This window comes from Muntiacus reevesi, chromosome 13, assembly GCF_963930625.1.
Source record: "Muntiacus reevesi chromosome 13, mMunRee1.1, whole genome shotgun sequence".
Lineage (NCBI taxonomy): Eukaryota > Metazoa > Chordata > Mammalia > Artiodactyla > Cervidae > Muntiacus > Muntiacus reevesi.
Genome location: NC_089261.1, coordinates 18,679,798 through 18,695,927, shown reverse-complemented (window position 1 = coordinate 18,695,927; position 16,130 = coordinate 18,679,798). Strand labels below are relative to the sequence as shown.

The following is a 16,130-nucleotide window of genomic DNA, read 5'->3' as shown; positions in this document are numbered from 1 at the left end:
GAACTCTAGAATTGTTAGCAGTTTTATTCTTTGCTGCTTCTTTTTTTAATTCATTTTTGTTGGTGTTTAATTGCTTTACAGTGTTGTGTTAGTTTCTGCTGCAGCAAAGTGAATCAGCTATACGTATACATATATCCCCTCTTTTTCAGATTTCCTTCCCATTTTTAAAAATTAATTAATTAATTAATTTTAATTGGAGGCTAATTACTTTACAAAAGTATGGAATGCTTCGTGAATTTGTGTGTCATCCTTGTGCAGGTGCCATGCTAATCTTCTCTGTATCATTCCAATTTTAGTGTATGTGCTGCCAAAGCAAGCACTTATTTTTTAATATTTATTGGAATTAAATTAAATTTAAAAATTAACATCCCTAGCTTTATTGAAACAGTTCATCTTAAAATGTTACTTTAATTTTGTCATTTGTATTTTGCCTTTTGATTTTAAAAGATAATTAAATAAATTGTTTAATTTTAAAAGAAAAAACATAAAATATTCTAGAAAAATAACTTCAGAAAATATTTATTTATTTTTTTCTACTTATTTTTATTAGTTGGAGGCTAATTACTTTACAGTATTGTAGTGGTTTTTGTCATACATTGACAGGAATCAGCCTTGGATTTACAGGTATTCCCCATCACGATCCCCCCTCCCACCTCCCTCTCCACCCGGTTCCTCTGGGTCTTCCCAGTGCACCAGACCCGAGCACTTGTCTCATGCATCCGGGCTGGACTGGTGATCTGTTTCACCCTAGATAATATGCATGTTTTGATGCTGTTCTCTCAAAACATCCCACCCTCGCCTTCTCCCACAGAAGTATTTTAATTTGCTAATTTAAAAAATTTTAATTTGCACTTTTTATGAAAATGTATTCAAGTTTTGTGTCCTTTGATCTATAACTTCAATTTATTTTTTATTCCTTTAGGTCATTACTGCCAATAGCACACAATTACACACAAATCTTGATTATAACAACAGGGTGAAGGACTTCCCTGGTGGTCCAGTGGTTAAGACTCTACACTTCCATTGCAAGGGGCCTGGGTTTGATCCCCAGCTGGGGAACTAAGATCCTACATGCTAAGTGGCATGGCCAAAAAAAGAAAAAAAACCAGTGTGAGTGATTTTGCTAAAATGAAGGCAAGAAAAACAAATTTTATGGAATAAATACATAGACATTTCTTAATTATACTTTTTAAAAGTTACTCATTTAGATAGCACTGTTACATCAATACAACATAATTTAATTCCATCATCTTTGATATTTTGCCAATTTTCAGGCATATAAAAAACATAGCTTTACACGTATATTTTGACTATTTTAATGAAGGTATATTCTTTAAAATAAGAGGTTAGAACATGTTTTATTTGACAAATTTGTGAGCTTGATTTTTACCATGAAGACTTTAGACATATGGCCTGTGGGCCTCCATTTGTGCTCTTGTCCTGGGCACTCTGTCAGGGTAGGTAACCTACCCAAGGTTACCTAGCTGGTAAATAGGGCCAAGATTCAAACTTCCACTTGTTTGTACTCCAAGGTCCGGGCTGTGTGACATGTGACCTGCCCTGGGTCAGCTTCTCCAATGGAGGGAGCCCTGAATATCCCTGAAGCTGGGATACTCTGTGTGGTCAAGGGCAGAAGAGGCTACAGACTTTGTGGGTTCCAATGCAAAATGAAAATGCATTGTAATTATAGTTAATACATTATTAAGAATTCCAAGATGCTGAGAGTAGAGCACTGAAGCAAGCAGGAGTTCTTTCTAAGTGCAAGGTATATGCAGCTGTGTGGTCAGGGGGCTTTCTGAAGGTGGTGACACCCAGTCCCCCTCTTCCACTTATAGTAGGTATGCTTGGGTTTGGTGGAAAGAAAGGTCAAGAGCTAATGGGAAAGATGAGGACCCTCTATTTATAGCACTTTTTAAAAAAAATCAGTTTATTTAAATAAAAATGTGAGTCATTCAAAGGAAAAAAATAAGGAAATAAAAGCATATGTGATATGTAGATATGGAAAAAATGTGATGAGTTATTTGAATGACCGGGGTTGGGAAATTGCTGTGTGTGTATGTCTGCAAATATGTAATTGTGAGTGTGTGTGAATGAGTCTATATATGAATCTTTGTATCACTAAAAATGAGTGTGAGTCTATGTCTGACTGTGGGTGTGTGATACATTTGTAGAAGTGGATGTGTGTCTAAGCACATGTGTAGGATTGTGTGAATGTGTATAGGGGAGTCTGTGTAGATGTGTGCACACAAACCTTTCTTATCCTGGACTTCTATTAAGAAGAATGTGAAATTATGAGCTTGATAACATTGGATGCATTTCTAATATCTTGTGTGTGTGTGTGTGTGTGTGTGTATATATATTTATATATGTCAGCTGTCACTACAATAACACTGTGTAACAGTGAACAGGGAAATGGGGAAAGACTGCTAATGTATTGAACATGCAATTTTCTTTTGTGGTGATGAAAATGTTCTAAAATTGATTATAGTGATGGCTGCATGACTGTGAATCTGCCAAAAAAAATTGGATGGTATTATTTAAATGGGTGAATTTTATGGTATGTGAATCATGTTTCAATTTAGTTATTAAAAACCAACCACAAACATCTATTTTCTTGTTTATTAGTCTAGAGTGAACTGTAGCTCTGCTGGAATCATCTGGGGCTTGGCCTCTGGTTGCTGATGAGTTCAAACATATTCCACATGCTTCTTCTATGTGTCTTTCGCCCTCTTTGGCTCCGCAATAGCTCAGGGATGTTCCTTTCATGGTGAATAGCTGAAGCACAAGGGGGCGAGCAGATACATGTAAGGTTTCCTAACAGCTTGGCTCAGAACTAGCACATCACTTCTGTTCACATTTCTGTTGGCTGGAAAAAATATCCTATGGTCAAGTCCAAGTAAAACATCCACAGGACAGGGAAATATACTTGCCTCACTCTCAAGCCCTTCAAGGTCATATGGGGGAGGGAGTGAAGACTTGAGAAGGATAATACAGTCTACCACAGCTGCATAGTATGTTGTTCATTACCCTTTGGAGATCTGGTGAAACAGTTCATAGACCCGAAGGCAACCTCAAGTCTCCCCAAAGTTTCCGCCCGTTCCTGTATTTTATTTCCTAATGCTTCTCTTTTCCCTGTGCTACTCCCTGTCTCAGGGTCTTGTGCCTATATGAGCTTTTTTATTTTTAATTAACTTCTCTTTTTTGTTTTCCCCCCACTTCTTGTTATTGGAAAGTGAAAGTGAAAGTCACTCAGTTGTGTCTGACTCTTGCGACCCCATGGACTGTAGCCTGCCAGGCTCCTCCGTCCATGGGGTTCTCCAGGCAAGAATATTAGATTGGGTTGCCATTTCCTCATCTAGGGGACCTTCCCGACCCAGGAATTGAACCTGAGTCTCCTGCATTGCAGGAAGTTTCTTTAGCGAATGAGCTATGAGGGAGGCCCCACTTATTTGGGTCTTAGTTGCAGCAAGCAGGTTCTTTTAGTTGTGGCATGTGAACTCAAACTCTTAATTGTGGCATGTGGGATTTAGTTCCCTGACCAGGTATTAAACCTGGGCCTCCTGTGTTGGGAATGTGGAGTCTTAGCTACTGAACCACCAGGGAAGTTCCTATGTGAGTGCTCTTGCTTCCACCCTGAGTCAAACCCAGATAAGAAACCTAGCCTCATCACTGTTTTTAAAAAGAAATGCCCTGGGAAGACCCAGAGGAATCGGGTGGAGAGGGAGGTGGGAGGGGGGATCGGGATGGGGAATACATGTAACTCCATGGTTGATTCATGTCAATGTATGACAAAACCCACTGAAATGTTGTGAAGTAATTAGCCTCCAACTAATAAAAAAAAAAAAAAGAAAGAAATGCCCTTAGTGCATTTTAGCAGCTTTTCTGAAGATGTCAAGGCTTATGGAGAAAGATCCCATGGCTTTTTGCACAACCTTCTGTATTTATGGGCCCACCTCTTCCTAAGTCTTCAAGATCTGATCAGGAAGAGGTGGGCACTAGACAATGATGGGAAAGAACATTCCAGGGAGAGGAAACAGCAAGGGTAAAGTGAGAAAATGTCTAAAATAGTTGAGAAAAGGCAAGTACAGTTGACCCTTGAACAGCAGCTGGGCATTAGACATGGACATCTACAACACACAGTTGAAAAATCTGCCTATAACTTTACAGTCAAACCCTCCGAATTTCTGGTTTTGCATATGCATATTCAACCAACCTCGGGTCACATAGTCATTGTAGTACATATTTATTGGAAAAATCACATGTAAGTGGACCCTCGTAGTTCAAACCTGTTTTGTTCAGGGGTCAACTGTAGTCACCATGGCTGGAGTGGAAGGTATGAGCTGGGGAGTGGTGGCGGGTAAGGCTAAGTGTCCCACTGGTCCATGAAGTGGCTTATACTGGGTCCAGATGGGCTAGAACTCCTTTTCCAAAATTACCTTTCTTGTATGATTCTGGGTTAGCATCGGCCACAAGAGAAATTTGTGCGAGTTTTGGAAGATGGATGTGAAATTAGCCATGTTTTCGTGCCCTGAAGGTCAACTCAGGGCCCCAGGCACTATAGACACCAGTGCCAATCAGTTCTCTGAGTTCCTGTGGCTCCAGGTTCATCCTCCCAGGTTCTACCTTGTCCTTGCTCTCATTCATACCCAGGGCTCCTCCCTGACAACTTGTCTAAGGGACAAGATCATTGAATAGATTCCTCCACCAGCTGCTACCATTACGCCCAGTCTCATCCCTGTAATCCTTTCTTCATAGTGGTTTTCTGATTGAACCCTGACTGATACAGGGAAGGATCATAAAGACCTGTGTGGGCCACCCTGAGGAGTTTGAGCTCCATTTAAAAAATAGCTTTTCTCAAATTTCATTTGTTTGAGGGCCACTGTGGCAGAGGTAATGCTCAATGTTCACCAGACCTCCTTCTTCCCATGGCGCTTACGGCACCATCTCCAACCTCTCACGCAGCTCGGTGGGACCGTGGTACAAATCCGAGCCAACAGAACGTGGACTGAAGTGAAGTGTGTATGTTCAGGCCTGGCCCCCACGTCTTTCCGCGTGACACTGCAGGCGTGCTCTTGTTTCTCCAATCTGCCAGCTGAGTGCAGCAGGTCCGATGGTGGACTTCAAGGCCTGAAGGGTTTCAGAGCCATTAGCTGGAAGGAACTGGGGTCCCTGAATGACTCCCTGAAGCAGAGGCCCCCACTGCCCTGCATTGGGGTGTGACTTCAGATACAGAACTTTATTTTGTAAAGCCAGTGAGGTTTAAAATTGCTAGAGGGCGTTGTTGCTGTTGTTTACCTGCTAAGTTGTATCTGATTCTTGAGTCCCCACAGACTGTAGCCCGCCAGGCTCTTCTATCCATGGGATTTCCCAGGCAAGAGTATTGGAGTGGGTTGCCATTTCCTTCTCCAGGCGATCTTCCAGACCCAGAAATCGAACCCATACTCTCCTGCATTGACAGGCAGATTTTTTTTTTTACCACTGAGCCACCAGGAAAGCCCAGAGAGGGTAGCCGATTAAGATTTAACAAGACACCCATCTTCACAGTTTTAGTTATAATCTTTTATCATCTGCATCATTATAGATTTAATCACTTAAAATTCACTCTTTATGACCTTAACTTATTTAAAAAGAGAGCTTTGTGTCCCTATCCATAAATAGAAAAGCAACCTCACTCATGGTAGAGAGAATGTAATAGTAAAAAAATAAATGCAATGGAAATTAAACCATGATGAAATTCTTGTTATATCCGGTTCCTGCCAAGGGCTCTAGAGCCCAAAACCTGCTTATATTTTGTTGTAGAGAGATTAATGAATGATAGGTGTTAAAGACAGGTAAACACCAAATTGAGACTTTCTCTTTAATGTTCTTGAACCACCAGGGATAATCACCACACTTATAAAACTACATGAGGCAAAGAAAGCTGAAGAGTGTGAAAACATTTCTTATTATGGAAAATTTCTAACACATGTACATAAATTTAATGAGAATAGTCATATAATCCCCCTTGTGTGCATTACCCAGCCTCAACAGCTATAAACTTTTTGCTGTTCTTGTACATCTATTCTCCCTACTTCCTTTTTATGATAGAATATTTTAAAATAAATCCCCCAAATTATATCATTTCACCCACAAATATTTTAGTATGTACTTCTAACAATAAAAGACATTGAAAAATTCACACAACATCATTATTGCACTTTAAAAACCAACAATTCCATGTTATCATTTAATACTCAGCCTACGTTCAATTTTTCCCTAATGACTACAAAAATGGGTTTTTGCAGTTGGTTTCTGTAAATATGGATCTGAACAAGGGCACACATTGCATTTGGTTGACATGTCTTTTTTAAGCCTGAAGTGGATTGATTATAGTAAATGGCTTCTCTCCACATTCACTGCCTTAGTAATCTGACTTGGCAGCTTCTCCTATTGAGTGGTGGAGTCTATTTCTTGATCTTGAAATCTGGGTTTGATCATGTGTCTTGCTTTGGTCAAGAATGCAACAGAAGGGATGCTGGATGGTTTCTAAGTCTGGGCCTTGGGATGTCTCACATGATTCCACTTATTCTCTTAGATTCCTATTTCAACCAGGAGAACAAACTTAAGCAGCTTGTTACGGGGTAACCATGTTGGGGTGGGTACTTTCCTGAGTGAGGCCATGCCTGACCAGCTGGTCCACAGCTGACCTGCCAGCTGACCATCGATGCATGATCAAGCCCAGCCCACATCAGCTGAGCCTAGGCCAGACCAAAAGAACCACCCATCTGACCACAGAGCTATGACAAATAGTACATTGTTATTTTAAGCCACTATGTTTTAGTGTGGTTTATTACATAACATTATTGTGGCGGATACAAATCTATCAGTTAACTGATACAAATCTACAAAATTTCTGCCCCTTTTCAAAATGTCATTTATGTGCTAAAAACACTAGGTCATTGGTTCTTTATTTTCTGACAGTCTAGATTTTTATATCCCATGTGTCATTATATTACATTCTAGATCATTATATCCCATGTATCATTTAATGTTAGCTCCTGTATTTTTTATAAACTGGTTGTTGGTTAATATCTAGGGCTTCCCATATGGTGCAGTGGTAAAGAATCAGCCTGCCAATGAAGGAGACACAGGAGATGCAGGTTTGATCTCTGGGTCAGGAAAATCTGACCCCTGGAAGAGGAAATGGCAACCCGCTCTAGTATTCTTGCTTGGAAAATCCCAGGGACAGAGGGGCCTGGCAGGCTACAGTCTATGGGGTTGCAAAGAGTCAGACATGACTGAGTGACTGAGCATGTAAGTGGTTAATCTCGAGGCTGGATTTGATTCAGGTTGGTTGGTTGGGCAATGATACTTTGTAGGGATGCTGCTTCTGCATCACATCCACAGGCACACAATGTCTGATTATTCCTCTTTTGAGTAATGTTAAGATTGATCAGTGGGTTCAGTGAATAATTTTAGACAAGATTGGGATACTCAGAGAGATTTCCTAGAGGAATCAGGCTTGAGTTGGGCCTCTTTGAAGGGCAGATGGGAATTGGATAGGGCAAGGGAAGGAAGAAATATTCCAAGTGAAGAGGGAAGGATGTATGTGTGAGTCAGAGAGTATCCTGAAAATACAGGGCAAAAACTGGTTAATCTTCTCTCATATTAGTTTCCATTATTATCCTTTGGTCTAAAGGCCAGAGCAGGAATCAGATTTTTATCTCAGGTTTTAATTCTAATGGGTGCATGGAGTATTTTGTTGGGACACTTCGTGAAATCACATTCCTGCTCAGTGGGAAAGATTGCTGTGATCTACTAGTGATGTCTGGCATGGTGGTATGGTTGCTTGTGAATCTGTCAGAGATCAATGACTCTGCCCCACCTCGGGGTCTTTGACATTGGACTCTAGAAGGAAATAAGGGCTGAGTAGCATACCTGACGTGAACTGTGGCAGTCCGTGTTGGTTGTTTACTAATCTTCATTCACTGTTTTGTTTTTGCTAATGGAATCTTAGGTATTGGATGGCAGAGATTGATTTAGATATGAACAATGACCGAATTCTGGCTAATGAGAAATAAGGGGAAATCTGCTTCTGGGTCTTCTGCAGAATTTTTTCTTCCTGAATTGAAAGAAATGTGCTGTGTGAAGTGAAGCTTCCTATTCCTATTTGAAGGTGGTTGTATAAGGACATGATGCCTGGAGCAAAGGCAGCCATATTGTGACTATGAGGAGTCATGGCCAACATGTCAAAGATGTTGGAGAAGAAATATGGAAAAAACCTGGGTCTTTGAGGAAGGTGTTGAGTCATAAACAAACCCTGGAACAACCTATTACCAAGCCTGTTGTTATATAAAAAGTAAACCTCTATTACTTAATTCGTATTTGGTCAGGCCTTCTTTTACATACACCTAAGGATAGCCCAAAGGATGCACTGATCATCCTTCATGCTTCATGAGCATAGTTCAGACTAGCATTTTCAAAGCATGATTGAGTCATCAAATCAATGTATTGGATTATGACCAACATTTTTAAAAGTTAAATAACATAGATTATATGGGAATGCATGAGGCAGAGAAAAGATAAATATTGGTTTTGTTGAACTCTTGTTTTAATTATGTGGGTCCCAGGTTTGGTTCTCCAAGGAAACAAACCTTGAGACACAATTTAGTGTTTGTAAGTTTTTATGAGCGAGTATCTGTGAGATCAACTCCTGTGGAAGGGAGGGGAAAAAGCAGGAGTGGGCAGAGGGAGAGGTCAAGCTGGAATGAAGGTCTAGCAATGACCTCGGTTAACCCCATAGGAAATCTGGGAGTTAAATGGCTCTTCAGAATTATCCTGAGTTGGGCAAGATGGCCAGGCTTTTATCTTCCCCTCATTGGACACGAACGGCCTCTGGAAAGAGATGTGACCTTGGGCAAAGTTGCTCCATGAAGATGAAGCAAGGGACTCAGTCCAAGGGGTTGACAGCTGGAGACTGTCTGCAATAGAGCCTTCCTGGAAGAGGATGGAGTGTTTCTTGTCTGTCATTATGTGTGTGTGTGTTAGAGTGAACCAGATTGTGGTGCAAATGCATTCCTTATTGTGGGTCCTGGTCAAAGCAGTTTGCAAGCCTCTGGCAAGTCTGGGTTGTGCTTCCGCCCAAGTTGTTTTCCTCCTAATTGCCTTCTGGGATATTGCGTCGCTTTTTCTGAGGCTCCGCTTGTGAGAGGCAGCCTTATCTTGGTGAGATGGTGCCCTGGCTTATTTGAACAGCAATGCAGAGCTGAGCTGTTGGTGCCTCCCATGTGTTAAGAAATGGCAGCTGCTGCCAGTGTCCCCAGATGAAAATGACTAAGGAGGATTAAGGCCAAGTGATGTCATCACGGTCCCTGATGAAAAAAACAAACAGGAGCCCTCTGATCCCCCAGGGTGCCCCTTAAGCCTGTCGTGGGGGGCTTCTTCTTTACTCTCCTTTAATTTCTTCCATCTCCCTTCCTCAGCAGGTTGTCTTTAACAAAGTGTATTTTAAGTCACGTGATTACAAGTGGGCTAGGGGCTCAGAGCAAGCTCTGCTTCTGACACAAATCTGGAGGAACTCCTGTGCTGTTTGCAAAACCATTAGTGGCTCCTTGATTGTTGCCTGTAACAAGTGGGGGAAAGGAAGGTAAAAACTGGAGGGGCTGTGCCTCTGCCCTCTGATTGTGAAAGAAGACCCCAGCACTCTTCAGAGCTGGGATTAGTCAGGCTTCCTGTGTGCCAGAATCCCCTAGAGACCTTGCTAGAAACACAGATTCCTGGGTCCCTCCAAAGATCCAATGAGTTCAGCTCTCCAGGAAGGCAGGAATGTGACATGAATCCTCTGAAATAACTCCACTTTTACAGAAGAGTTGCAGGGGTAGTGCAAAGGATTCACGCATATCCTTTGCTCAATCATTTCTCTCTTTCCGTATATAAATATGTATATTATTTTTCAGAATCATTTGAGAAGGTATAAATGTGATTCCTCTTTACCTGTGCTTGTCTCCTAAGAACAAGGAAGACATTCTCTTACATCACTGTAGCATAATTATAAAATTCAGGATATTCTCCTAAGAACAAGGAAGACATTCTCTTACATCACTGTAGCATAATTATAAAATTCAGGATATTTAGCACTGATACAATGTGCGTGAATGCTAAGTCGTTTCAGTGGTGTCTGACTCTTTGAGACTCCATGGACTGTAACCCACAAGGCTCTTCTGTCCATGGGATTCTCCAGGCAAGAATACTGGAGTGGGTTTCCATTCCCTTCTCCCTTCTCCTTCCCCACCCAGGGACTGAACCTGCATCTCCTGTGTCTCCTGCATTGGCAGGTGAGTTCTTTACTACCAGCGCCACTATTATCTAATCTACAGTACATGACAAGTTTCTCTAATTGTCCCTCTTCCTTCATTTAAAAAATAATCCAGAATTTTAAGTTGTCATTTCTCTTTTGTCCCTTTTAATCTGAAACAGTTCCTTAGTTGTTTTTTTTTTTTTTTTTTTGACACTTTTGAAGCATTTGTTGTTGTTCAGAGACTGTCCCTCAGTTTGCATTTGTTGGGGGAACCTGTATTTTTAACATTTCCCTTGACCTTGTGTCCTCTGGGAGGATTGGGCAGCCCCAAGATGCAAGTACTCAGAACTCTTACCTCTCAATAATGCCGATGCTCAGAGGACTTTTATTTATTTACTTATTATTATTATTTTTTTTAGAGGACCTTTAAAAAATAGCTTCATGGGGTACCAGACTTAGCTCTTTAGAGGGGTTTAGAGTTTGGGACTTTTTTTTTTTTTAAAGATCCGATTTGCTCAGAACTCAAATCTAAGAGATTCTTTAATTGCCTGAGTTGCTAAGCTGGTGGAATCTGAAGGGATCCCACTGGGCTTTTAATTTCTCCTGGCTTTGAATTCTGGCAAGGTCAGTGAGCAGGCTGCTGGTGTGTGTGTGGGGGAGGTGGGCTGGTGAAGGAGACAGAGGGGTCAAGCCTTGGCAAGTAGAAAAACAGCAACTCTCTCTCCTCTACATGCACCACGTGCAGGCAAGCTCTGGAGGACTCGCTCAGTCCCCAGGGTGAAACATCATTAGGTCCATTTGGCAGATGGGGTGATTGAGGTTGAGAAAGGTAGCATCACTTATTCTTCACTGCTTAGTTGGGAAGTGGCTGAGTTGGGATTTGAATCTATGTACATCTGACTCTGTAGCTTGTGGTTACTTAAACATTAGAGCATCCCACTCATCAGAGAATGAGGCCCCGAAGGGAAATTTGTGGTCTGAATGTGAATTCATGAAGCAGGAGGGTGGGAGTGGGTCAGCTAGACCCTGGGCTTGGGACCAGAAGCCTCTGGGTGCTGTGTCTGGCTGGGGAGCAGGGTGGTAGCGAGGTATTTTGCTCTGACACAAGGCCCAGGATCACCTGCTCCAGGCTCTGCTCCACCACTTCTGAGTCTTGTCAGTTTGGCTAGTTATGCCTCGACTTTCCCTGCTGTAAAATGGGGATAACCACATCACCCACCTCACAGGATAGTTGTAAGGATTACATGAGTTAATATAGTAAAATGCTCAGAACAACATCTGGTAAATACCATTGTGCTTTACATTAACGTTAACCATCGTCTTCATTTTCATCATCATTTCACTATCTGTTGCAAACCTATGAGTGTGTGGAGCTGAGAAAACCAGTCATCTTTAATGAATTCACTCTTCCCCCTGCTGCCTGGCTCTGAGCTGGTCTCTGCTGAGTCACTTTACTTCTTTGTCCTCACAGGCCAAATGGAGACCTTGCCCCAACTCCCTGTCCTTCAGATCCCCACAGAAGGAAGTTAACCCTCTGTGGCCTTGAGAATGCCAAGATTTTATATTTCAGGATTGAGTCAAGAGTTCTTGTTAATTGCCAGCACCTGGAGGGTCCTTGGAGGGTCAGCCTGGGTCCAGCTCACTTTGATAAGCTCTCCTAACACCCCAATTTCTTATTCACTCACACACACACACTCGGTGCCTTTATTGAACACCTACTGTGTGCCAGTCATGGTGCAGGGCGCAGGGGCTGTACTGTATCAAGGAAGATAGGAGACAAGGTCCCTGCCCTCATTGAAGCTCATGTGCTAGAGGGGGTGACAGATACCTGGCAAGTAAACAACAAACAAACATATAATAGCAAAGAAAATGACAATGAAAGTAAAAACAAAGGCAAAGCAGAGAAAAGGGCTAGAGAGTGACTGGGAAGGGGCAGGGGGTGTGGTGTATGCGAATTTTAGGCTCCAGGAAGTACCTTTCCCTTGATGCTGTGGTATGTTCTGGGATACATGGGACAGCAAGTTGAATCCCTGAGAATTTGTTGCTGACGATGCCATCATTTCTAGGGGGTTTCCTGTCAGTAACTCTGCCCCTCCTCCTATCTGTCCTCCACATTGTGGCTAGTGTGTATTTTTTCCAGATATGATCACATCCCTCACTTGTATCCCCCTGCATCGAGGATGAGGACCAAAATCCTTCCCTGTAGTCCATCTGACCTGCCTTTTTCAGTTCCTCCTGCCTCCAGCCTCAGCTCCAGTCACACACTCTCGCATGTGGGACTTGGCCAACCAGGCTGCCCGACTCCTACCTGCTGGGAATATCCTTCCTGCCTCAGTAACACTCATTCTTCATCTAAGCTCAAAAGTCTCTTCCTCCAGGAAGCCTTCCATAACTAGGTCAGACACCCACTTATAAACTACCACTGACTCCCAGGACTTTTCCTACTTAGCACTTGCAATAAAAACAGCATGTAATGAATCCAATATAAATCGAAACCCCCAGTGAAATTCCAGGGTACTCCTGGTCCTGTTGGATATTGCTAGTTTGTTGGGATCCGAGAGGATTTGCTAATTTTAAAATCAGAAAATAAAAATCATCCCCTTCCAATAAAAACGTTCAAGGGCTACCTTTGGCCTCCTAGGAACACAAATTGTTCCTGGAGACTTTGGCTTGCTTCCTAGAGGAAAAGGGAGGCATGAATTCACCTCTGACTGTTCCTGGGTGGTAAAGCAAGTCTGAAGTTTTTTCTAGGCACCTCCCTGTCATTCACCCAGTTGGTGAACCTGATTGAACCCAGGCACACCCCTGTTTGGCACAGAAAACACTGACTTCTTTTTTCCCTCTGTACTTACTACCAGGATATTTTGCTAATCATCATAATAATCACTAACATCTATTGCCAATTTACTAAGCTCTTGATACCCATTAATTAATCTCACAAGGACCTTATGAGGCAAAACTATTATTATCCTAAACTCACAGAAGAGGAAATTGAGGCCTGGAGAGCTGTAACAAAGACTGCTGTGTGTCCCCCAACATCCATTCTAAAGTTTCCTTCATCTAAAGTAAAAGTAATCCAGTTTTTAGCAGAGAATTTCCCAGCCTCCTTTGCGGGTAGATGTGGACATGTAACTGAATTATGGCTTAAAGATGTGAGGGTTCTGGAGAACTCTTCCTAAGACATGTAGATGCACTTGCTTTGTTGTTACTTCTTTGTTCCTCTTTCACCTGCTGTCTGGAACACAGATGCCATAATCTTGGGCTACGAAGTAGGGCCCTGATTGAAGGTACATTTGGCTGGGAGAACTCTGGGTCCCTTACACGCTTGATGACCATAACCAGGCCTGGTCTGGACGTTTTCAGCAGAGTGAAAAGAACGTCTTTCTTCTTTAAACTATTTTTGTTCTTATTTTTAAAAACTTTTTCTTTCATTTTGGAGTGTAGCCAGTTAACAATGTTGTAATAGTTTCAGGTGGACAGCAAAGGGACTCAGTCATACATGTATCCATTCTCCCCCAAATTCCCTTCCCATCCAGGCTTTCATATAACATGGAGCAGAGTTCCCTGTGCTATACAGTAGGTCCTTGTTGGTTGTCCATTTTAAATATAGCAGTGTGTACATGTCCATCTCAAACTCCCTAACTATCTCTTTTCCCTATCCTTCCTTCCCTGGTAACCATAAGTTAATTCTCTGTGAGTCTTAAACAATATTTATTTATTTGAGCTGACTTCAATGTCAAACACAGTGGCTGGCAGAGCTGGGATTTGAACCTATATCTGTGTGACTCTTAACCAACTTAATTGTAATTGTGGGGGTGTGTCATATAGCTCTCTAGGACAGGTGCCACCAGTGTGGCAGAATTGGGAACCAAATCCCAGGTCACCCCCGTAGGCCTTCTCTGCCTGGCCGGTCTGCTGTGGACTCTGGGTAAGACGAAAGGCCTCCAGTGAGGATTTGAGGCCATGGGGAGTAGGGACTGAGGGAATTCATTCATTTATCCCACAGATGTTTACTGAGAGCACACCGTGTGTCAGCTCCACGTTAAATGCTAGATCCTTCCAGATCAGAGGTATGAAGGACTTCAGCGAGGCCACAAGTCCCTCCCATCCCTGTATGCTCACCCCTGTCATGGTGGCATTGCTGTCCTTTCAATCAAGAAGTGGAGTCCATTTCTCCAGCCCTCAAAGCTGAACTTGGCTGTGGGAGTGGCTTTGGCCTGTTGGATGCTAGTAAATATGATACAAGCAAAGGCTTGAAAAGCGTTTGTGCTGTGGAGTTTGTTGCTGTTAGCTGCTGGGAACCCTGCAGTTGCCACTGTGGGGTGGGGCCAGGCTAGCCTGCTGGATGATAAGGGATGCATGGTCATCAAGTCAACTGCTGGACCTATGAATCTTGAGGACCACTAGGTCTTCCAGTCCCAATTGGGCCAGCTGTAGTTCTCTGGCCAGGGCTGGCCATGTGTCCACACCTATGCCAGTTGTTGGCAAAGAGAAATAAGATTAACACATGTGGCTTTGACTAATCATGATTGGTCCCCTGAGGTTGGACGCATTGCCACCCAAACAAAATTGAGTTTCCTCTAGTGAGCAAGTTGGAGGGGAGTGGGTACTGGGGACAGTTCCCGCAACACTGGGGACATGACATAAGCAGAGTTTCTGTGACCGAAATGTGCAAAATCTGTTCAAGAAAGCAGTAAGCAAACCAGTGTGGTCAGAGGGGAGGAGGTGTCTGAGAAGCGTTGCCCAGAGTTGCTGTCATGGGTGTTCCGTGAAGATTAGAAAAGGGTTCTTTGGTCGAGTCAGCTTGACAGAGGTCGAGTTGCACAATGTCCCATAGTTTGTTGCTGCTGTTGGAGACACCCAGGGAGCCTTGAGAATGCTAAAATGCCCCGTGAATTTCTAGGGACAGAAGCAAAGGAGGTGGACTGTGTGTCTTCCTAAACTGGGTTGACCACAGAAGGTTATTTCCCTCAGAGAATCTCCTGGTATTTCCGCTTGTAAAACAAGCTTTGGGAACTGCTAAGGGACAGTTCTAGGGCAGTAGTTCTTGACCAGGGTGATGCGGCCACCCAGGGAACAGTGGAGAAATTTTTGGTTGTCACAACCTGGGGGTTTCAGTGCTTCTGGCATCTGGTGGCTGTAAGCCAGGGAAGCTTCTAGACATCCTACAGTGCACAGGGCAGCACCCACAACAAAGAACTGTCCAGTTGAAAGTGTCACCAGTCCACACAAAAACGTGTACATGAATGTTCACAGCAGCATTATTTACAATGGCCAAAAAGTAGGAACAACCCCAATGGCCAGCAACAGATGAAAGGACAAACAAAATGCAGTCTATCCCTACAATGGAATATCATTCAGTCATAAAGAAGAATGAAGTACTTACTGATACACATCTCAGGATGAATGAACCTTGAATACATTATGCTAAGGGAAAGAAGCCAGGTACAGAAACCACACACTATATGATTCCATTTATATGACTTCTTTAGAATAGGCAAATCCATAGAGACAGAAAGCAGATGAGTGGTTGCCAGGGGCTAGGGGAAGAGGGTATGAGTAGTGACCGCTAATGGGTACGGCGTTTCTTTCTGGGTGATATAAATGTTCTAAAATTGATTGTGGTATCGGTTATACAACTCTATGGATATACTGAAAAGCATTGAATTGTACACTTTAAAAGGGTGAATTGTGAGATATAGGAATTATGCCAATAAATCTGTTTTTCTGTTGTTTTTTTACGTTAGTAGTGCCAAGGTTGCGAGACACCGAACTCATAGCTAAATAAGATGACAGAAGAAAGTGGGAGGATCAGGTTAAGAAACCATGAAGGGGAGGCTAAGTAGTTTGAATT

General features: G+C 42.6%; 2 non-coding genes across 2 annotated transcripts; one reads left to right on the top strand and one right to left on the bottom strand.

Moving 5' to 3' along the window:
• Nucleotides 1–213: 213 nt before the first annotated feature.
• Nucleotides 214–320, bottom strand: LOC136146247 (U6 spliceosomal RNA). Its single transcript, XR_010658964.1, has one exon. It is a non-coding gene; the product is annotated as a U6 spliceosomal RNA (small nuclear RNA).
• A 666-nt stretch (nt 321–986) lies between these two features.
• On the top strand, nt 987–1,059 carry TRNAG-UCC (transfer RNA glycine (anticodon UCC)). The gene has a single exon. It is a non-coding gene; the product is annotated as a tRNA-Gly (tRNA).
• Nucleotides 1,060–16,130: the final 15,071 nt, after the last annotated feature.